Source organism: Lepidothrix coronata, unplaced genomic scaffold, assembly GCF_001604755.1.
Source record: "Lepidothrix coronata isolate B3197 unplaced genomic scaffold, Lepidothrix_coronata-1.0 Scaffold3, whole genome shotgun sequence".
Taxonomy (NCBI): Eukaryota; Metazoa; Chordata; class Aves; order Passeriformes; family Pipridae; genus Lepidothrix; species Lepidothrix coronata.
In genome coordinates, this window is record NW_016690183.1 from 7,949,993 (window position 1) to 7,975,074 (window position 25,082).

At 38.4% G+C, this 25,082-nt stretch overlaps 1 protein-coding gene across 5 annotated transcripts in view; it reads right to left on the bottom strand.

Moving 5' to 3' along the window:
- The window catches only part of TPK1 (thiamin pyrophosphokinase 1), a 307,366-nt gene that overhangs the window by 69,553 nt on the left and 212,731 nt on the right, over nucleotides 1-25,082 (bottom strand). The window lies entirely within an intron of this gene.

Genomic DNA, 25,082 nt, shown 5'->3' on the forward strand with positions numbered 1-25,082 from the left:
AGATAATTTATTCTTTCAAATAAACATGGGCTTCATCTGGGGGAACCTTAAGAATCTTTAAGGGTTTATTTTATTTGTTTGTGGATGCATGGGCAAGTCAAACTCTTGAGCATGCCTTTTACACAAATTCTTCATCACTATAAATAAAATCCTATATGCCTATTTATAAATATACCAAAATAAAAGGACTCTCTGAAACCAAATGAGCATTCAGTGAGTAATTTGTTAAACAAGAAACCAAGGTTTTATACCAAGAGCCAAAAAAAACCAGTTGAATTGTTGCCGGTGTATTTTGGTGCTGAAAAAATCTCCAGGAGCAGTTAATTAGAGGTGAGATAAGAAAGGGTTTATTTGCCAAGGCAGTAGATGGTATACGACGCGCGCCGGCGTGCCTGAGATGCTACATTTTATAACACTATCCATCCAATCCCAGATGTGCCCACCCTGCGGCCTTTCCTCTGGTCCGCCCCGGGTCCACCCCCTTGAAATGGGTCTGGGGGTGTTTTGGGACCCCTCCTTCTTCCCATCTTCATCATCATCAGAGCACAAAGGGTACATAGTTACCTAATTCCTGACCTATTCTGTGGTTTAGGCCGAGATATGCTGTTCTGTCAACATATGTTCTGTCTAGGTCTTGTCTTGACAAAAGACTAAACACTTCTGCTGTATTCAGGGGTAGGATTGATATGGGGAGCATAGAATGGGGTAAGAGGGTTAGGGAATGTATAAACAAGGGTGCTGGAGAAAGGGAAAGGAACAAGGGACAAGGGGGGGGGAAGGTTGCTGCTTTAAAACTTACTTATAAAACTTACAAGTCTTACAAATAAATAAAAAAAACATTAGGGGCTTAAGGCATCAAATCGTAAAAATCAAGTAAATGTCCCAAGCAGCAAAAAACACTGTCTCACAAATTTTCTAAGGAAAATGTATTTAAGCTTTTTTCTCATGCCTTGTCCTGTCATATGCTCATTTCACATGCTCTTGCAAATACAAAGTCACCAGTTAGAAAGTCAAAACTGGAGGCAAAGTATCTTATTGCTGAAACATGATGTCTGAGGCGTTCAACAACTTCTCCCGTTAATGCCAAATGCATTATGAAGAAACAACTTCAATACATGTCATGCTCTCAGTTAACAAATGAACCTTGGAAAAGCTGTCAATTAGAGAGTATCAGATTGCATAGCTTAAGCCTATTTGATTGTTTGCAGAGCAACAAGAAAACCAATCCAATATCATCTGTCTTCTCAGGGTGTCCAGCTTCATGTGGTGATGAGCCATGTATATCCGTAGTGGTTTTGAATGCTTGCCTGCCAAATTCAGAGGTGTAACAAATTCAGGCTTGATAACCTTTTAGCTATGCAATATGCCATGCTACTTCTCTCTCACAGCACAGAGGGAGGAGGAAAGGGAGAGGTACAAGTACAAGCTCTCTTGTTATACGATTGCAAATATTGTCTGTAATGAAGCTGATAATGAAGGAGAGATGAAGGGGTGGGACTGTCTATTTCCAAAGAATATTGCTGCTCAGAGTTACTCTAGGAGAGGAGCAAACTCACCATATTTATCTATTAGTAAGGGAATACGAAAAGCAGATGTAAAAGTAGCTGGCCCCACAGAGAACCTGATTAAGTTGTGTGTTCTCAAAATCTATGTCCAACTACTATGAGGTTTGCATTTCCTATTTCATGACATTCTCACCCAGCTTATAGATAAGGAAACAATTCAATGGAAATTTATGCAGAAAGTTGTCTTCCTATGCTCATGAAATAAATCTTTAAACAATACCAGAGGCTCACCAATATCTAGGATTTTATCAGGAGTCTTTCAGTGTCTAGTACCTCCCTAAAATTCCAGTTCAATGTTTCAGTGATTATGTGAGAACATAAACTTTCTTCCCTAAAAGGACATTTTCTAGCACTCAGTTGTGTTTTGCAAACTGGGAACCCAAAGGGCTAACTCAGGGCAGCAGGTAAACAGGAACTGAAATATTGAAATGCAAATTATTTTTTTAAAAAAACCCTCTGAACTGTTAGGACAAATTTATGTCTTAGGGATTACTCCACTAATTTAATAGAAGTCAGTTTTTAAGACCTCTCTTTTTATAAGTCAATAAGGGTTCTTAATATTACTGGGGATAGTGGTGGCAGAAAAGGGAATGCACATTGGGAAAAAACCCAAACAAAAGAATTCCAAGTAACCTACTAATTTTTTACAAAAAGGGTTAACCAGTCAATGCATTTGCACAGTACTCTAAATTCAAAGCACTGTGAGCCTGCCATGGGGGAAATTCAGTGCCCAAGCTTATCTTCAAATTTTTGAGCACAGATCTCTCAACCAAGCAAGATGGAACTGATATTTGCAGGAGGAAGGGAGGATCAGAGCTTCTAATTTGCAAATACAAGTAATAATTTGTTCTATTTAAGTCTGTGTGATTAAAGGAACAATTATATACTGACACTTAAAATATCAAACTGTTTTCGGTTTCTGTAGAACTCAAAGTTCTAAAACTAGATTTAAAAAGAAAACCAAAGTTTGACTAAATAAATTCCTCCTTAAGTTTTTTTCCTCTGTAGGAGATAACTGAAATATTTTCACATTTAACTTAGGAATCAAATATTACCATGTTTGAATGGTAATTCCTGGTGATAAAAGAATGGCAAATAATACAGCTGCATTGATTCTTATCTTATTAAGTCAGTTTTGAAAAACATTGATCAATCTTCAGCATTGATTTTTTTCCTTCATTTTGTCTCTGATGCTGGAAAATAAGATCAATTTCTGAGTTCAGCAATAAGAGGAAAATGTCAGAAGATATTTTTAAGAATTCTTCATCCACATAGGTTAAACTTTTCCTTTTGATTCTAATGCCTTGTGTTATAAAAGGCATTTAAGCAGTAGTGGTTAAATATACACCCACTCGAACACTGTTTTCATTGAGGAAAGACCTAAAGACATAGTTGTTCTTTGTCACATCTCCTAAGTGAAATGAATAGAAGTCTGATTGCTGGGAACTCATATACCTAACCTGATTCAAGGTGGTAAGATGCTAAAATCCTTAGTCAAAAATTTTCAAGCTGGAAAGCACATGAACAGTATCAAGATAAAAGCTGATAGCTTCTCTGCGTATATAGATATCTCAGTACACAGAAAATTACTCCTCCAAGTGCTTTTCAGACCAACTTGAATAAATGTGCTGCAATAAATGTACACTCTAAAATAGACATCAAGCAACAAAAAGTTATGAAAGAGAAGAGGGAATGAGGACTGATCTTCAGTACTGCATTCTGAAGGGATCTGAAGGAGGGAAACTTGGAACTTGGCAGGCTGAAACTGTACACAGACGAGTTAACAAGATGCTGGGGAAGAATAAGGAATTAAAATTAAGCTTTAAAAAACAAGTGAAGAAAGACATTGTAAGTAGATCTTGGAAACTGCTGAAGAACTAGGACATGTGAAAGGTAACGGGGAAGGAAAAAGAATGAGTTACCTGATTAGAGGGCAAAGCAACCTTATTCTGATCTTCAGGCTGCCCTGATAGTTTCTCTAGTATAATATAAGAAATCACTGATTTTCTAAAAGGCATACTGTCACCTGTACTTGCTGTGAGATCTGGGACTACAGAGAAACAGGATTTCTTGAGATTTGGCCAACTGCTCTACAATACCTCCTCTGCTAGCTAGATCTTGTTTTCCATGATCTTTCGATAAAGCATCTTTTTAATAGCAGCTTTATTTCCTTGATTACTCTATAGATGGCAGCACACACTTGAAAGCAACAACAGCAGCAGAAAACTAAATACAGATGTCATAGTGTTACCCAGGGAAAAGGCAAAAACCACAGTTTGTTTTAGTACGTAAACATCTGGGTGCAGAAAATTGTATACAGATAAAAGATTTGGGGAATGGGTGGAAATCAACACAATCACTAAAGACTGCAGCAGAGAGGAGGAGGAGGAGAAAAGGAACAAGTATGAAACAAAGCCGAGAACATTTACGTTTAAAATCAAATATCAGTTGTTCCAGAAATATTTCTACTAATCATTAGTTGTGCAGGAGCTTGACTTAACAATAATAAAAGCTTTTAGGCTGAGATTCTGAGCAAGATAAATACAGCCAATTTTCTAAAAGGATGTGCTTAAGAAGAGCCATTTTATTATAACCCTAAAATATCATCAATTGTCTTTTCGCACAAATACACATAGTGCCAAGTTGCGATTACATGAATGCTATTCAAAGAACATTTTCTGAGCAAATCAGGCTTTTTGTTGTTGCTGAAAACAAAAGTAGTTACAGTTCCAGCAAAAACTAGGAAGTTTAAAAGCTCTTGCCTGTCATATCAATGACTGCTTAAACACATATATAAAAACCAGCAAATTTATTATTCTTCAAAATAATATTGAAAACTATTGGACCCAATCTTGCCAATCCCTACTATCAAACGTTTTTAGTGTTCCTGCATTGAAATGGATAGACTTCAGTATATCAGCTACTTTCAAGACAGAGCCTTACCAAGGCTATCCTTCAGGAGAAGCACTTCATAAAAAATGACTTTATAGTGAATAAATTCCCAGGCAGGAGAGAAAGAACATATTATAATCATTATTAGATCCAATTAATGAACACATGTGCTTCAAACCAGTTTATGTCAAGGGTAAAGAAGGAAATTCCTGTGGAGGTGAGTGCTACTAAACAGAAGAGATTTACTATACCCTGAGGTTATTTGTTGAAGTGGTTGCCACTGTATATCTAATGTACAAATTATTCACAGAGGAAACGATTCCAGTTTCACACATTCACACATGAACATCTTACATACAGTCCTGGTAAAACCCTTCTGAGAGTACACTCCTCATGTAATAGCGAGGCTATGTTTTACTGAGCACAGTGAGTGAATCCCTTGACTGTCCATCACTTGTTGCAGCATGAGCCTGTAAAACAACTCTATCTTCTGCAGTCCAGTCTATACGAGTGACAAAACCCCAGTCATCATAAATGCAAAAAATGTGAAAGTTAAAACTGCCAGCAGTGTAGACACTGGTAACATGCACACAAATGAAGGGATGAAAACATTTTATCAAGCTAAAAAGATATCTGGGAATACAAAAGCTACTTTAAAAGACACAGACATATCTTAAAGATTGACAAATGTCATAAATACTAACTCTTGTTCTACTCTGAACACCATCCAAAAGAAAAACTCATTCTGTTGAAGCTTCCCACTTGGAAATGAAATTTCACAATATTTTCTCCAGTTCTCCATAAATCAATGTAAAATACACCACAAACGGAGAACGCACCAATGATAATCAAAAATTTACTGGTCCTTCTCTACATTCAAGTAAGTCTTAGACTGGCCCAGTGTGACATTTTATCCTTGAGCTTGTGCATTTGATGCCTTATCCTCAGCAGGCACATTATTATAGGTTTAATTAGCATTTTTAGTGATGCCTTAAAAAAATCGGAACCATTTTCTATAAATCCATTTACGACACTACAGAGTATAATAGATTGCAGATAGGAGTGAAAAGTAGACAAGCTGCTGAAGATTTCATATTGCCTGTATAATTATTATGCAATGTTGCAGTTAAATTGTCAGCCTAGAGGGGCCTTCACTAAGGGTACTAATACCCTGTAATTCCCAAGTGATAAAAAATATAGCATAATCCTTCTCATTATCCATCAGTTCATAATAAATTTAGTGTCACTGCCCATTCTCTTTTGTGCATTTCTAGAGGGGAAGAGTCCCTAGGATCCCTTCTATCTAGACTTCATTCTCTTATTTTCCTGGGTATTAGAGAAGTATGGGAGTTAATTTAGAAGACAGGGTATTGTTCACCTAACTTGTGGCAAGGAATAATTTCTTCTTCACTGAATTACTAAGTGTTTCTGGAAGGCACCTTTATGCTATGTAAGATAAGAATACACAGAATTCAAATCTGTTTATCTGTTCTCAGGAGTCTTCCCAGACAAACTGGCAAATCTCTGTAGCTTTCCTCCTCCAAAATCTCACTTGGAAATCTTCTGTACTGCATAATTAAGAAGAATGATCAATAGGCTGCTGGCCAACACCTTTTAGTTTCTTGTACTTCTCAATCTACGTCCATAGGATGCCCTTGCTTTTTTATATGTTATACAATGCAGCAAATCATGAGCCCACAAATCCTCTTATATACCACCATCCTTTTAGTAGAACTGGCTTATATTTGGGGCTTTCGTGTTAGGATTAGGGGCTTCATAAAAGCCTGGCCTCTATGATTTCTTCAGTGCCAACAAACTTATTAACAGAATTCTTTTCAATGAGTGGTGGAATCCCACAAATGCTCCTTTCTCCCTCTCATTTCTGACTGTTACTTTCATATACCTCTAAGCAAGAAAGATAGAGGCTTGAAGTAGCAAAGAATGAACTTTGGAAAAAATTTTGCACTTTCTTGAACTCTGTTACAGGAAGAAATAATTTGCTGATATTATAAAGATATTCATTGACCTAGGATAAGAAACCATATCTATTTTCAGTAGACAGGAAAATAGCTTCTGTTTTATAACAGCAGGTTTTGAAGAAGTGTTATACCCGAGATCTTGCACTAGCAATGACTGACTGCTTATCTCTACACCTGCGAAATTCAAAGATGTGTTGCTCAGGTCAGGAAGAACAAATATAATTAAAGAAACTTCAAGCTGGCTATTCAAATAAAGAATTTTTTCTCCTTTTTTTTTTCAGCCTTCTTCCCTTTTTCTTGTATAGGTCAGTAGTCAGTCAGAAATCACAGTCCACACAAAAATCCATTATTGGATTGGTGGGGAAACAGAATACTATACTGCCCTGAACTCCACTTTCCTCATTTATAAGTCACACTTGGATAGGGGTGTGAAGTTTATTTGCAATAGCCTTTTGTAATTAATATAGCTTCAGTTCCCTTGCATTTCAGTGGGAACTGTACCCATGTCACCACTGGTATCAATGACAGGTTTGGCACTCAGAATACAGAGGAATATGCACAAGCACGCTAAAAGCATTCAAAGTAGGCCAACTTGAGTCCTAAATATTTGACAGTGATTTCTTACCATAAACAAACACAGTCAGCCTGGTATCTTTTCTCACAAGAATTTGAATGCTGAATGCATCTTTCTAGCACCTCATATGTCACCACAGTTATAATTCTGAGGGAGCATCCCAAAAGAATTGTATCTTTATTTAAGATACCAAAAGGCAGAAGAAATTGTATTGTATAGTAGACAATGAAAGAACAAAAAGCCCATGTGGCATTTACCTTAGACCTATGTGGAGGACCTCTTATATTCCCCAAAAAAGTATTAAAAATTATCAACATGCTGAAGCATACTCAGCCTTAGCATAAAATGGTTGAGTAATAAAATTTGGTACAATAAGAAAAAAAAAGGTCAACCTGGATTTTAAGAGACCAAACTTTTAGCTACTCAAGGAGCAGTGTCACCTGGGAATCTGCTTTTGAGGGCTCACGGGTTCACAAGCGCTGGTCATTTTTTAAGAATCACCTTTTAAAAGCACTGGAGCAGTAAACCCCATTGTGTCAGAAGTCAAGCAAGCAGGATAGAAGACTTGGCTGAGCAGGGAATTCCTCTTGGAACTCAGGAGGAAAAATAAACGGCATGATCTCTGGAAGCAAGGTCAGGCTTTGCAGAATGTTACAGAACTGTGGTTCACATATGCACAAGGAAGACAAAAAGGGCCAAAGCTCAACTAGAGATAAAATTGGGCAGTTTTGCATCAAGCAAGAAAGGCTTTTTCAAGCATGTTAATTGCAAGAGGAGGTCCAAGGAAAACATGGGACCAGTACTTGTTGAAGATGGTCACCTGACAAACAGGGATGAAGAAACAGAGCCATTAATGTCCTTTTTTGATGTTGTTGTTTTTGCTTTTTGTTTGTTTTTGTTTTGTTTTCTTAGGTTTTTTTGTAAGTCTATAGGGCCTGATGGGATTAATGCTGGAGTAATGAGGGAGTCACCAGATACTCTGGCAGGACCCCCCTCAAACATCTAGACAGATCTTGGGAGCCTGGTTAGGTCCCCACTGACTGTAAACTAGCCAACGCTATTCTGATTTACAAGAAGGGCTTGAAGGAAGCTCCAAGAAACTACAGACCTGCTAGTCTAACCTCAGTACCTGGAAGAATTATGGAGAAAATTCTACTGGATGCTATTGAAAGGTATTTAAAGGACAATGCAATCATCAGGTCCAGTCAACGTGAGTTCACAAAGGGAAAGTCCTGTCTAATTTGATATCCTTCCATAATAAGGTCACCTGCCTGGTGGTGGATGTAAAATTCTTCTGAATTTTAGTGAGGCTTTTGATATTGTCCCTCCCAGCATCCTTCTAGACATGTTGTCCAATTGTGAAATAAGCACGTAGATGGCATACTGGGTGAAGAACTGGCTGAAGGGCAGGGCTCAAAGGATTGTAGTGAATGAGGCTACATCTGGCTGGTGACCAGTGCTTTTCTTCAGGGCTCAATTCTAGGGCCAGTTGTGTTCAATATTTGTACTGATGATCTGGATGCTGGAATTGAATGCACAGTTAGTAAGTCTGCAGCTGAAACCAAACTGGGAGATGCTGACTGCTTCAAGGGACAAGAGGTCTTGCAGAGGGATTTGGATAGACTGGAGCATTATGCAATCACAAATGGCATGAAACTGAACAAGACCAAATGCCTGATTCTTGCAACTGGGATTGAGTAACACCGGACATGTGACTAAATTGGGAGAGGAGTGGCTGAAGAGCAGCCCTGTAGAAAGTGGTCTGAGGGTGCTGGTTAGGAGGAGTCTCAGTGGGAGTCAGCAGTGTGTGCCCTGGCAGCCAAGGGGCAAACCACATCCTGGGGTGCATCAAACACAGCATCACTACCCAGTGAAAAAAGGTGATTGGATAATCACACTCTGTATTTAGTGCTGGTGCAGCCTCACCTTGAGTAGTGTGTGTAGTTCAATTTAAGAAGGATGCGAAGGTACTTGATGCCTCTCTCAAAAAGGGCATCAAGGCTGGTAAAGGGGCCAGCAGACATGTCCTCTGAGGAGGGGCACTGAAATTGTCTGGTTTGGAGACAAGCAGACTGACGGGTGACCTCACTGCTCTCTACAGCTTCCTGAGGAGGGGAAGTGGAGAGGAAAATGCTGAGTTCTTCTCCCTGGTACTCAGTGCCAGGAGATCTGGGAATGGCTCACAGCTGCATGCATGGGGGGGGGTTGATTTGACATGAGGAAACATTTCTTTACCCAGAGGGTGGTCAAACCCTGTGTCCTAGTTAGAACATCTGGGACTAGCTCATCACTGTGTGGGTGTAACCCAAAACTGTGTATTCTATACCCTTCCATGCCATTTCCCAGAAACTGTTAACAACAAACCATTTACAGCAGCTGCCCAGAGGATGCCTGACCCCTCAGGCTATAAACTGGGTGTTAAGAGGCCTGTGAGATAGGAGGATGCTCCTGTCCTCACACCCATTGTGGAACTTCCCGCCCTGAGGGAGGTACTGGGCATTCCTGCCTGAACCTGAGGATATATAATCTTGGGGTCTTGGGACTTCTGGTACCACTTGTGGGATCCAGAGGACTGTGACCACTACTCTCAACCAGACTGCAATCGATCATCATCCTTGACTGGACTGCAACAGTACTCTCATCAACAGGTTTTCCCTCTCCTTTTACTTTGGACTCAGGGGGACCACGTGGGGCTCAGCACGGGGAGAGGGGGGCCCAACGAACACCACTCTTTCATGCTCCACGGTGCTGGGTTATACATTTGGGTTTTGTGGGTTAAAACCCAAATGTATTGTCTGTGTAATTGTATTTATTGTATTATATTTATTAAATTGTTATTCTGACTTATAATCTGTCTTTTGAGTTGGGTTCATTTCCCCTGTCGGTTTATCTTTAAACCAGCACACCCTGGAACAGACTTTCTGTAGAGGTGGTTGATGCCCTGTGCCTCAGTGTTTAAGAGGCATTTGGATGCTGCCCTTAAAGCTATTCTTCAACTTTTAGTCAGTACTGAAGTAGTCAAGTAGTTGGACTAAATCCTTGTTGTGGGTCCCTTCCAGCTGATCTATTCTATTGTACTCTATGAAATTATTTAAATTTATTGTTTGGGAACAAACTAGAATTTGAACCCATGAAACAAGGGACCACACTAAAACAAGTATATACCAAATACAAAGTAGCATAATGCAAGATGTAAACCACTGACATAAAAGCAGGGTCAACAGGATGACAGGTTGCTGTTAAAACTATACACAGCTCACCCTTACAAAAGCAGAAAGGCTGAAACAAGTAATATTGCCTATTTAGACTGTTTGACTCATACATATTGCATTTTCTGTATACAAAAATTTTCAACCTGTTTTACACAATGGAAAGTCAGGATGCATCTTCTGAAAAAGGAGCTGAACCCTCCTATAAAACAGAAACTTGCTAGGTCAAACCTATTTGTAGCCTGTATTAATGATAAAGAAGAATAAAATACAAAAGTATCAAGTAGAAACAAAGACAATCAAGAAAGAAAACATATGGCCAAATACTTAGAAAATCTAAAAGCTAAACCATCAATTTCAAGTTTTTAAAGTAGTAATAAACTTAAATAATATGCAATCCAATTGTTTATGGAATTAGGTGCATTACTCTTGCATACTAGATTTCTTGCCTTCCTAATCTTCTCTAGTTACTTCTCCCTCTTGGAAAGCATATGATTTCATGGCTACTTTTGCCTCATGAAATGAGATGCCTTTGGGCTAGTACTAGTAGAGAACTGCAATCAAGCCATCTAAGATTTCAGAATGAAAATCCTATTACTTGCCTCAAAACATTACCAGCAACAAGGCTGTAGAATTTTGCAGACCAGAAGAACTTCTCACAGGATCACAAAATAGATAAGGTTGGAAGGGATCACAGTGGCCCAATCTCCCTGCTCAAGCAGGGTTATCCTAGAGCACATTGCACAAGATTGTATCCAGATAGTTCTTGAATATCTCCAGTGAGGGAGACTCCATAACGTCTCTGGCAATCTGTTCCAGTGCTCAGTCACTCACACAGTAAAGAAGTTCTTCCCCATATTCAGGTGGAAATTCCTGTACATCAGTTTCTGCCTATTGCCTCTTGTCCTATTGGTTTGCATCACTGAGCCTGGCTCCAACAGCTTGACACCGTCCCTTCAGATACAGATGTTGATACGGTCTCTCTCAGTTGTCTCTTCTTGAGACTGAACAGGCCCACCTCCCTCAGCCTTTCCTTTAAGACAGGTGCTCCAGTCCCTTAATCATATTCATAGCCCTCCACTAGAAAGTTGCTCCAGGAGCTCCATGCCTGTTTTGTACTGAGGAGCCCAGAACTGGACACAGCATTCCAGGTGAGGCCTCACCAGGACTGAGGCCGGATCACCTCCCTTGACCCGCTGACAATTCTCTTCCTAATGCAGCCCAGGATACCATTGGCTTCTTGGCCACAAGTACACACTGCTGGCTCATGGACAGCTTGTTGTCCACCAGGACCCCTAAGTCCTTCGCAGAGGGGCCTTCCAGCCTGTACTGGTGCATGGAGTTACACCTCTCCAGGTACAGGACCCTGCATTTGCCTTTGTTGAATTTCAGACAGCTCTTCTCTGCCTGTCTCTCCAACCTACTGAAATCCTTCTGGAGGGCCACTCCTCCCAGCTTTGTGTCATCAGGGAACTTGCTGAGGAGGCATCTGCCCCTTCATCCAAGTCATTAATGCACAAGTTAAACAATACTGTGCCAGTACTGAACCTTGGGGGACACCTCTTGTGACAGCCCTCAACTAGACCCTGTGCCACTGATTACGACCCTCTAGGATCTGCTACTCAGCCAGTTCTCAACCCACCTCACTGTCCACTCATCCTGTCCACACTTCCAGACTTTGCCTTTGAGGGTGTTATGAGAGACAGTGTCAAAACCTTTGCTGAGATTGATGTACACTGCTCTCCCTTCATCCATCCAGGTAGCTGTTTCATTGTAGAAGGCAATCAGCTTGGTCAAGCATGATTTCCCTTTAGTGAATCTTTGTTGACTAGTTCTGATCACCTTCTTGCATCCATGTGTATAGAAATGGCCTCCAGAATGAGGCTCTACAACATCTTTCCTGATTGAGATAAGACTGACCGGTCCATAGTTCCCTGGGTCCTCCTTTTTGCCTTTTTTGAAGACCAGCATGGCATTTGCGTACTTCTAGCCCTCAGGCACCCCTCCTGATCACCAGGAGTTTTCAAAGATGATCACTACAGTGTCTACCAGCTCTTTCAGCACTCGTGGATGCATCCCGTCAGGGCCTATAAGGCTTGTGAATGTCAAGTTAGCCTAGGTGTTCTCTAACAATCCTGTTTGACCAAGGGAAAATTTCTGCTAATAAAAAATACATTGTCTTCAACAAATCTCTAGGCCTACACATAGTACAAAAAGAAATTTGAAGGTGCATTTTTGTCTGGTTTTAAAAGAACTAGCTAGTGTCTTGGCAATAGGTAGGGGAAAAGGTGCCTGTCAAATCTCCAACAGTAGAGACACTGAAAATTAGGTGTCTATTTCCTAGTGTTCATTTTGGATCCTCAAATATTATACACTTACCTCCTCAGTTTCAATTGTACATTATGATGAATTAAATGCAATACACACAGGTATATTCATTTGCTCAGCTTTCCTACATGCTTATGCACATTTCAGCCAAATTTTATAGGAGCATATATGCATCGAGAATTATTTACAAGAATAGTCATCTTCCTTATATACGTACAACTAAGTGTGGGTGTCTGCGAATGTATCTGTCTGTCTATTTGTTCATATCTTCAGGGATATCTTTTTAGGGAAAAAATCTAAATCTCCCCCCTTTCATTTTAAACCATCATCCCTTGTCCTGTCATAACAGGCCTCGGTCTCTCCATCTTTCTTATAAGACCCCTCATATTTTGAAAATGGTGCAAAAAAGTCTCCCCAAAGCCTTTTCCAGGGAGAGCTGAAAAACACCAACTCTCAGCCTATCTTCGAAGGAGAGGTATCCAGAAACTGTTTAGCTCAGTGTGATCTGAAAATGTCTAATGAGAAACAAAGTTTTGAAGTAGAACTTTTCTCCCCAAACCACTTGAAACCTTTTTTTTTTGTTTTAATTAATAGACAACTAAATCAGAATTGATTCTGTGAGGACTGCATAAAATAACAGAACTGAGAAAACAAAAAAAGGTTCATTACTCTCAAGTTTCTTCTGACTTATTTCAGAAGATCAGGTTTAAAACTATCTGGAATGTATTACAACCTTGATTTGATCAACTAAATTTCAACAAAGGCATCTCTGAAAAAAACCTAGCTAAATAATTTAAGTGTGTTATCTTGGACTTTGAAACAGGCAGCAATGAGTATTCCTGGTTCAAAATAAGCAGCCCATGTGCACTCATGTTCACATACAGGATTTGCAGAGGGACCCTTTCCAGAATCAGGCCAAGCAGAGACTACTACTCTACACTGTTTCTTGCAAACAAGAAGCTCAGGATATGAAACTCTTTTGAAATATTTTTCCAGTATGGGTCTTAGTCTTCCCTCATCTCCAAAAGCTCTCAGTGAAGACTTATGAATCTGCTTTTTAACATCCATGACTTGAGACCAACTGTAAAGCAGCCTACAATGGTTCACTGGAAGGACAGTCATTTAACCCTCCAGTTAAAAAACTAACCACTTTCATGGCTGTTTCTTTAAGGAGGTTTTGAGGGAAAGTTCAGATTCATTCCTGACTCATTCCTCATTTCTTCATACTGGAGAGAAACATTTCTGTATGGGTTCATGGGCCGCTGTTGGCTGCCTTACACCACTGTGAGAGTCAGGGACATCGCACCATCATCAGGAAGCCTTTGCATTTTTGTGACTGAGATGAGCTCCAACAACTCCTGTCACAGGCTGGACTCTGCACAAACATAGAGCAACCTTCCCATTTAAAACAAAAATTAAAACCCTACAAGGCAGGAACTGAGATGTAACAGTCAATCACCATGGCAGTATAAAACCTTTCAATGGATGTCTCTCCAAACAGTTAATAGTCAACAGTCCCTGGGTGGCCCTTTAGAAGGGCTGAAAATATATAATTAGCCACACATGTTCTAGCTACAGGGCCAAGCATAGTGGCAGGACGAAACCAGACAGCCAGCTTAATTATCAAAAGAATCTCTCCAGATAAATCATCCATTTCTTCTGGGGTGTTTTGGAGTTTTTTAGCAAGGAACCAAATGGAGACAAATGCAGAGTTTTAAACTTTGCTCAAGACCATATTGGTTAGTCAATATGGCCAAGAAATATTAAGCACATCAGATTTTTAAAATGCTTTCAAGAGAAAGACAGAAACATATACTGTTTTAAAATGTAATTCACCCTCACTGCTGGGGGAAAATAATATGTTTTTATTAACAGACAATAAACCAGGCACCTCAGATTTCTTTTGGAAGTGAATGGAAGACAATCCCTCTCTAATCTGATAACATTGATTCAATGAATTGGTTTTATTTAATGTTAAATAGTCACAAGATCCTTGTTAGCTACTTGAGGACCACTTGCTTAGATAATTACTGAATATCTAGAGTGGATGAAATGCATCAGGAGGTTTTATATGGACACTTTGTGAAAGACTATTTAAATAATAAATATGGTAAGCTCATTTGGTTTTGCTTTAGCATAGTTAATGCCAAAAAAGTTGGGTAATACACTGTTTCATTCAACTCGTGCTGCAGGCTTCTATATATTCTACAATATGTTACTATCTACATTACTTTTGATATTTGAGTTTAATTTAGAAAGTGTATATTGTTAAGATCCCAAAATTGTGTCATTTCAACTAATTAATATGAGTAATGTCTCAGTATTTTTTTTAAAATGAAGTTCATCAGAACTAAAATCTGAGATTACATATAAGATGAAATATGTTAGTATTAATTTTGCCCTTGTGTGGACAATACAATTGTATGTTCTTTCATCTCCACTTTAGGCCAAAAGATTGTAACTTGTCTTTTTGGGATACAAGGAATAAAAAAAAATAAAATTCAGGTCTGCTTTCTAAATTTGTACATCCTGTTTTCCTCCATTTCTCATTCTCTCCTTTGCTTTTCTTAGGTAGTTTCAGGACAGCAACTTATCAGCCTCAAAGACTAATAAATTCTTGAGATAAGGGTTTTCTGTTAACTTCAAGAAAACATTACTTCTGATGAAAATGAGTCATCACTTTTATCACTAGTGGTTGGTGAGGAAACCATTTCACTATTTGCTCTCAGCCACCAGGACCAGGTTCCCCAGAGGTCCTGAGTACACCAAGAGAGTGTCATAACCCAGTGGGTTTTGATTTTCTGTCATTCAAATCCTTTCCTTGTCTGTTCGTAAAGATACTGTAAAAGCCCATCAAAATACATACGTGCATCAGGTTATCTGTTGTCGCACTTGGGCTTTAAGTGCCATGCTAAATTTTAAGTAAAATCTCAAAATCTTCTATTTTACGTAAATTATCTTTTGGTGGTCAAACTGGAAAAGCAGTTGTTTCCCCCATCTGCTTTATGTCAGGCTAACTGCAAGCTGGCACCTAGATTTCATGCAGGGGAAAAAAAAAAAGAAAAGAATGAAGAATTCAGATGTCTAAAATGCTTCCCATTGCAAATGCAAACATAGCTAGACAGCAGAAGTGTCACACTTGACTGTGTTAAGTACAACTAGAGAATTTAAAGCAGAGTTTTATTGGGGCATCAGAAGTTTTGGCCCAGCAGAACTTCTATCCAACTAGAGTGAAACTGCTGGCAAACAAAAATGATAAAGCTTTTGAGAATTTAAATAAGAATAAGAAAGAAGGCTGACAGGTGCTAAGGAGCACTCAGGTCAGACAAAGACATCTGCCAGAGACTTCAGCAACATATAGGTAACTTTGAATCCAGTAGTGGAGGACAAGACAAAAAATTAGAGCTGAAATGAAGGAGGGGCAAGTTGAAATCACGGAAGTAATTTCCATACAGAAAAAAAAAAATCTACTGGGGATTATAACAAATTTAAATAAAATATACCTACATGTATAAAATGAGGGAAAACTTAAAGAGGTTAAAGCTGTAAAATAGGAACATATACACTAGTAGGCTTTTACTATTGACAATTCATAGTGTGTTTAGCATGATATTTTATTTCAGACCAGGGAAAGTTGTTTTGTTGTGAGGTTTTTGTTTTTTGTTTTTTTTTTTTAAATACTGTGGACTGTCTCCACACTTTGATTCACAGTGAGCTGGAGCATGCACAGCAAATTCCTTCAGGACAAAATTAAACTGGAAGATGCTCTTCAGAAGGACCCCTAAAGCACTTCACTCACTAATGAGCATTCATAGAATTGCAGACCCAGACTAGTCTGAAATAAAACACTCTGGAAAGTGTACAGTGTGGACATCAGACATCACAAAGTGTTTCAGCCCTAAGAACCTCCTTCTACTGGTCTGCACTGCTTTTTGTCATAGACACAGGGTCTGGAGAAGAAGGAGGTCTAAGACAAAGGCAACAGTAGTTACCGGGCAACATGATCTGTCTCCAAAGAAAGTGGCAAATTTACATTCAGCAAGATTTAGGAAAGCAGATTCTTGATGTCTTGAAACAACTTATGTTGTCCTTGGCAACAATTTTAAAATGCTGTACAGTGGCATGATCCACTCTATGAATACTGTGGTTTATCTTAGTACATTTTAGAGAAAACAGTCATGCAAAAAGAGGTCAGCTCAGGATAAATTTTTCTTGAATAGTTATCTATTAGAATACAATGGAGAAATGAACAATTGCAAAGATTTTACTTTTTAACTCTATACAAAAAATATTGGCTCAGAGGATGCCAGATAAAATCCTGGATTCAAACAATTTGGTTCTGGCTGTGTGAAAGGACCTGTCACTCTCTGGCAAAGAAGAAAACATCCTTTGGAGAAGCTGTTGGTTAAGGATCCTGCTCAGGGTATTTCCAAAGACAGGTCTGCCATTGCCAGAGATGATTAAGGCTAACCATTTGACAGAATTAGAAGCAGCAAACAGCACCTCCCACCCCTTCCAAACTGAAATTTAACCTTCTCAACACCAAATTTAAAAACAGTGACATTTTGTGATCTGCTTGCAAGTTAATAAGCATAATTCATATTTTGTATTTCTGCTCCATTTGATCTTTTCTCATCCTCTTCATGTAAACTATTCTTTAGCTATAAAATAAAGTAAAACCCAAAAATATACTGATGCAGGGAAAAACCAACAGTAGCACGTTGTTAGATCTGCAATCTCTTCACTGCATGAGCTGGTTCCTCTCAAAATTATTATGGGCATGGCTACTAAGATGTTGTAAAAAAATAACCATTCTATTCACACAAAGCGTGTATATAGCTTTAAATAATAAAATTACTATTGCTCTGCACTCCCTACATGCCAACTTTAACTAAGGAACTAATAAATAATCAGATCAAATAATAAATCGATTGTTTACTAAACTTCTACCCTCCACTTTCCTCCTGAATTATAACCATCAATGTTTCTTTATTTCAAAAACAAAATACATGATACTGATTTGTTCTAGAAAGAAACACATTTTTCTCTTAGGAAATGGTTACACCCATGTGCAAGGGAAGACAAAATCAGATATGGAACAATCAAAAAGTTCAGATCCAACTTTAAATCTAAGCTTTTCTGAAATCTTCAATGCTAAAATACAGTTTTGGTTTTCTACTACTGCAAAATGTGATTCACCAGAGAAATCTGCTTTTAGACCATCACAGGAAAAATATCTATGGAAAACACATACATCTATTTTTAGTTCTAGATTAAATCAATAGAACAGAAACAAAGTGAGAAAATGTCAATGTTCCAGATTTCTGTTCACAAAAATAAAATGTACATCTGTGTTTTATTGTTCCTATACAGCCTCTTTGCCTATCTGCTGGATGTATGTCTTTCTTTCATTTCTTTAAACAGCTGCAGATGCTGAAACTGAAACAACATCTGTATTACAACGACTGCCCTGCAATTTCCTGAGATGATGGATTGTCTTCAGTTTACACATCACTCATAAGAGACAGCTCTGTCTCTGATGGCCCATCAGCATCTGGGAATTCCAGCTATAAACTTAGTGGTGGTTCTGTTTTGCAAAGAGGTTAATTTTCCATACATCAAAATTTCTAGCTGGTTCATTGGTTATGCCCTTTTCCACCTGCTGTCTTTGCAGTTATCAGCTGCGCAATCCTTAAATTTTGCCTCACAATGTGTAATTGGTAGGCAGTTTTCATCAGAGGAGCTACTGATTTTCTCAACAAACTAAAAAAAAAACCTACAGATTTTTTCACTTTTTTTTTTTTTAATCCCAGAAAACATAGAAAAATCAAGATCTAACAAAACTTAAACTTGAGTTATTACCCCTAACCTAGAGTTACTGCAGATACATCAAAAAGAAATGTGGCAGTAGTTAAAGTTTCATGCTCAAAGCAGCAAGCCTGCTTTCAGGATATTGCATCTTAAACTACTAATGGGTGAAGTTAAAAACACCAGTGTGTTTCCTGATATTGGCAGCTGAGGTAGCCTTAAATTCACTCTAAGTTTGGAGAGTTTGTTTTAAATACCAAGCACTTTGGAGCACAGCTTTGATACCTACTCTTTTTCTTTCCTGTACGTGTGTACTTTGTGTCAATACACATAGGTGTATTGGTAGGATTTAAATATTTTCAGACTTCATATACCTCATTTGCATGTTCCATGAAATGTCTACGTAGCCAAAATTTATGTTTGTTTCTAAAATTAGAAGAACCAGAAAGAGCTTCAAGTAAACATTTGCCTATCATATATTCTTATGAACTGTTCCAGGTATCACTGAAATTAATGTCAGTCACAAAGTAAACCTCTGGACAACTAGTACAGTGTTTTCTATTGGGAAGTTTGTGTACATAAACAATCACACACTACACATATCTTTTGCCACTTCCCAAAAGCAGAAGGGTTTTGTGAATAACTAGCCTCTTTCCCTAAATTCAAAGATCAGAGGTAAATACATTGAGTATTACCTGAAATTATATTGCATATTTTCTGAATCACTTATCTCCCTACAGTGCATGCAGGTATGACATACAGAACTATTACTACAGTGATTACTACCATAAATCTCTAGAAACCATTGAATGAAGTTTTATAAAATGGATTCTCCAGCTCTAAACATTCAACAGTCCATTCTGTAAATTCGGTGTAGTTAAATCTGGGAAGGGCCATCTCTCTAGAACCAAAGGTGAACTTTTCTAGTATAACTTTTCAGCATCATGGAGTCAGGGACTTCATTTTTGCCTGTATTCCAAAAAGTTCATGTGTGATAAATGGTACACTACCTAAACATACTTTTTTCTTTTTTTAATTGCAAGTACTCTTAGCCTGCAATTTTAAATATTTAAAGATATCTAGAATGTAATTTGAGATTCTTATGAAGTTCAAGGACCTTAAGCCTCTGTCTGTATGACACAGATCCCCACACAGTTATATATCTATAATCCCATTCACATTGCACACATTTTTAAATACAACTCCCATGATGAAAAGGAAAAAAATTCCTGCTCAGAAAGATAAGTTGTATTGTTTTCTAAGTTTAAGATAAGCTGCTATGCTGTGTAAAAAGAGCAAATTCTGGTTACATCTCTAACTGGTTCACTGTACACTGAAGCTTAATCTGAACACAGGGGTGGGCTGAACAGTAAACACAAGATATATACTGGGAATATGTTATGTGAAGGAGGATAATATTGTTCCTAAATCAGGCTACCAGCTGATCACATCTACACAGCTGAGATGTGAATAACTATTTGCTGTAGGCACCTATTCATTCAGCAAGGGAGAAATAAGAGTCCACTTTTTTTGCTTCCATAACAAAGGCTTCTGACTTTGGTTAAAAAAAAATTGGGTGACTTTAAGACTTAGAGGCCGAACAGCAGCCAAAGGTAGAATTCACCATGAGGATTTATTAACATAAACTTGCTCAAAATCTTAAAGTACTTCTTGCTTCATAAGTAAACAGAATATTCCTATTGCACCTCAAGAATTTCTTCTTCATTGCTGCCTTTATTTCACCAAGCAAAAATATTTCAAGACATTTCCAAAAATGCATAATCTCTTAACATGCAAAAATATTTTAAGACATTTCCCGAAATGGATAATCTCTTAACACTGCCATCTGCAGAGCCAGAACAAAATGAACAAATGTGTTCCTACTTTGTGAATGAAAGATCTTATATTTCAGTGACTAGACTACGCAGTAAATGCCCATTAACCATCCAGCTGATAATATTTAATTTTCACCATTTCCTCAAAAACCTCGTTAATGACTTCGCAAATTATCGGCGCACAGTCTCAGTTTGTGTGAATAGTACTGCATGTAATTATGTGGCAGAACTAGAACCCATCAGGCTACAGGCCAAATCTTCGTTTCATTGCAAGGCAATGTTTTAACATAAATTTAAATGACTGAAAGGTAGGAGGTTTTTTTGTTTGTTTGTTTTTGGGTTTTTTTGTTGCTTCCACAGATTCATCCAACAATCATAGATTTGAGTCACTACTGAAACATGCTCTAGAGGCTTCAGCTAACTTAAGGAGAATGAGGAAATTCATGCATCCTAGATCCTTAAAAGGCATTTATATTTCTACTTCTGGCAGCCCCTGCCTAGGCCAAAGAAGAGCGGCTTATTTTTCACTTAAAACGCAAATTTTTCCCTCTTGGAAAAGTCTCAAAGGGTTCACTGTATAAACAAGAAAGTCAGCTGGCAAGTGTGACAGGTATGTGGATAACCCCTTCAATCTATTCCCACTTTCATATTAGCTATTATTAACCAGAGGCTGAAAAAGGCATCCCAGGATGCTTTTTCTGTAGCTGTCTAAAGATCAGCTCCACAATACCTGCCTGATGGGGAGAGCTCCCATGCCTGCTGGAAAATGAGACAGAAAAAAACCCAAACCTACCCAGAGAAACATGAATGACTGTTCATTTTCATATTCAAAAAAGATTATTGGTAATTGCCTCTGCATGCCATGAAACATGCTGCCTCTGATGAACCTTATGCTTCCATGCAGCACATAGGTCTGCGCAGTTTTTGTCCCTTGTGTAAATAACTCTTTTGACCCAGGGCTCACATTCCTGAGGAAATCTCTTTTCATTGTCTGAAAACCAGCAGGCTTCATGAAACTATAAGCAAGGGAAGTAAGTAAAATGTCAATCAGCAGACTGAAAACATACTTATTGTCAAGGCAATGCAACATCTCTCACCAGCAGTCATGCAGCTTTTGCATATTATATCCACCTCTCATGCAACACTTTGTCTGTCCTCCAGTGCTCAGAAAGACTATATAAAGGAGCCAACCATAATTTTATCAGCAGACAGCAGCAACAAACAGACTCAGGGGTGAGGGTCTTTATGGAAAAGCTGAGTATGCAGAGGGGAGGGCTTTACTCACAGAGTAAGTAAAAGCACCTGGAACTCCCTGTCAGGTGACAAACACATCACTCACTTAAAATGTTAAACCCCTTTCTCATGACCCTGTTGAGGTCCTAAGTCACTGCCTGCTCTGCCTGTGGCTGCCCAGCCACCAGGGGCTCTCCTACTCTGCCTGTGGCCCTGAATCTGGGGCCATTAGCCCCTGCCCCAGTGTCAGTCACCATGTCCCCACGGCCCTGCCCTCCTGGGCTCACATCTTGTCCTGTACCCTTCTCCAGGGAGGTGCCCAGTGAATGGGGCTGGGGTTGCCATCTGGCTGGGGTTGTTGAACTGGTTGCCAGGCCCCCTACAGAGCTCCTGGCTCTCAGGGAGCCCTCCCTGCAACCCAGATGTCTGTGCTTTCATTTTACTCCTAAGTGAAAAAAGGTACATGACACTGGGACATATAAGGATGAAAAATCACAATTTGAACTCTTACATCATCTTCCTAAGCGAGATCTAATATTTCTAAAGCAGAAGATAGAAATAATAAAAAAATCAGATTCTCTGATAAGTTGAACAGAAATAAAGGTCACAAAAAATTACTTGCTTTCACCACCAAAAAAAATAGACCAGTTATCAGTGACTAATGGATCATCTAACAGAATATTGTTATTTTATTGAAAAAGGACACCTTCCAAACCATCTTTTACTCATTCTTTGGCAGAAGTTGTTTGGTTTTGCCTAATTTTTCAATATTAAAATGAAGGTCATACGGGACCATCTCTTGTCAGTTACAAGGTTGTTCAGCTGAGTCCATTGCATTAATTACAGACTGTACACCGCTTGAAATAAGAATGAAAGAGGAAAGCCAAATTAATGTGCAAAATACTTATCTGAAACTAAGATGCCTTCCTAAGAAAATCAATTTACAACGTCCATTGTTTTTTCCTACAGTGACAAGTAACCAGCCAGCAGTATATTGATATTTTATTGATGGGTGCAGTAAAAGAACACATAAAAACATTTTCTGCAAACTCATTTACAGGTTTTTCTCCATGTTTCTCCATGTACCATTTCTTCAGTTGATCTCTATTCCACTTAAACTTCCTAAAAATAGTCTTGGTCTTGAAAGATCTGCTTTAAGACACCCTCCCTTTACTCTGCAAAAGTCAGGAAAGCACTTTACCATGCCACAACTTTTTTGTTGCTCCCAAACCCTAGAATCAACTAAATTAAAAAGATATGCTTTCCTCAAGCCCAAGTCCTTGGAAGTGCCTCAGTTTTACTCATCATTGCAGATGTACTGAAATGTAGAAATTAGCTTTCAGGTCAACATGTACATACCTTCTCTCATGCATCACACAGTTTAAACATGTGACAACAGTTTTATTTTAGGATGGTTAATCATCCATGAATATACTTATAAAAGCCTGTTTTCAAGAGCACCTAACTATACCATAAAAATCTGCTTTAGGCAGAGACAAGCACAAAACAAAAGTTCATGCTTTTAGTTTGTTCAGAATAATAAAAACTCATTTGAGCACTCCTAAGTCATTGACATCAGTGAGTTTGGTAAAAATAGCTTTTACTTTTAAATTAAGTTTTGCTAACCAGAGTGTAAAGATGTCTAACTGTTCTGATATTTATTTTAGGTCTACAATACTCCAGAGAACATGCAAAGTCTGGCAGAAAACACTTTTCTTGAGAAGGGAGGGGCTGTTATGACAAAAGGCTCCCTTTTACAGATCTCACAGACCAGAGCTGTCACTGGAAAGAAAGTGTGTTGTGGGTCATACTACCATAGTGTTTCTCCTGCACTTCAGTGAAAAGTTGAAGTGGTGTTTTCAAGGGCACTCAGCACCCATTTGCCTCTCCTCTCACTAACATCACCATCATTAACATTCCCCAGGGTCCAGTGGGAGTTCAGGTGAGTCACACTGGACCTTTTCTGAAAACATGTTAATAATGACTTACTTATACAACATTGTTTAAAAAGAGGAGCATTCATTTTCTAATGCTGCCATCACCATCTTTCCTTCATGGTTTCTTCTTTCTTATTTCAAATGTATTGACCAATTGCCTAAACAACTAGTTTCCCATTTGGTCCAATAAAATTGTCTGTAGACAACTATAACAGTGATCTTTAGAATCAAACAGAATTTTTTTTATTGTAATGTTATGCATACAGGGTATTTACATAAAGGCATGACACACTATCCTGCTTGTAAAACTCTTTCCCCATTCATTTCTACCCCAGACTCAAACCTATCAAAATTCCTTTAAGAGCTTCTTTATAATTTTTAGAAACTAAGAAATTGGCACAATCAAAGTTTATTTGCAAGAGGCAGGTGCTTACTTACAATGTACCATAATGATAAAGCATCCCAAACTCCTATGCACTGCTGACAAATCCTACCAGACATATAATTTATGCACAAGCACACAAAGCATAAATTTCTCATACCTTTATTCTCTCTTTTTTTTGGCCTTCATATCTTCCTTTTTTGTTTGTTTGTTTGGTTTTTTTACTCTGTTCATTCCCCATTCTTCTTTTTTTACTTTTTTTATCCTCAGAATATTTTTCTATTTTCCTGTACATAAAGCAGCACATCCCAAGATCAACATGAGTCAAACCATGTTTGAATTTAGCTATTCATACTGCAGTAAGCATACGGACTCAAGCCTACACAAAGCCCTCTTATTCATAAATAAAAGAAACATAAGGGATGGTCTTGGACTAACCCTCTAATCTGACCTCCCCAGAACCTGGAGAAAGTTCAGATCTACCTGAACTTTCCCTAATCAGGACCATATATATATGCACAAGCAAAACTGATCACATTTTAGACAAGAGTTACATAAGAAAGGTATAAAATTCTGAAAAATATATCAAGAATGAAGAAAAATGAGAAGTGGATAATGGAGACAAACATACAAGTGACATGAGAAATGGAGGGCTTCTTTCTTGACTATTCAGAGTTCTAGAAATGCCAGGAAGACTTGCTAAGCTACGGCACATCAAGGAAATGTTTCTTAGCTTGGCATAACATTTTGACAAGTCATTTAAGGCCTTAAACTTTAATGAATATGGAAGCAATAATAAAAATGCATGACATATACAGTGTGTGTTTGCTGTCTAATAGGAAGTTTATCTACCAGAATGTGTTCTGCCTGTAACTTCTGAAAATGTGGCTGGTTGTCTACTCATGAACCCACAAATGCTCTTAAACTCAATGTTTTACTGTAAAAGCCTATGTGGTTTAGCTAGCTGTGTACACAAATACACCCACATTTCCCACCCAACATAAATATCAGTCAGGGGAGAAATAAGGAGTCAAACTTCATCCTCAGCCATTCTCAACAATTGCAGCAATATCAGTTTCGCAATTCAATACTCACACCTACAGAAATGCAGGTGTTTATTTCTAGCACTGCTAAGATAGTAAGTCAAACCAAAGAGGGGTCAGGAACCTTGTTTGATAGGAAGGTTCAGGTAGCCTTTTAAAAAATTAACTCCTGCAAATGAGGTCTTGTCTTTTACCCCGCAAAGAACTGCATTCTTCTGGGCAACAAAATTACATGACTGTCTTAGAGAAGTGTAAGATTTTTCATCCACGTGGACACAAAAGTTCAGATAGAGCTAA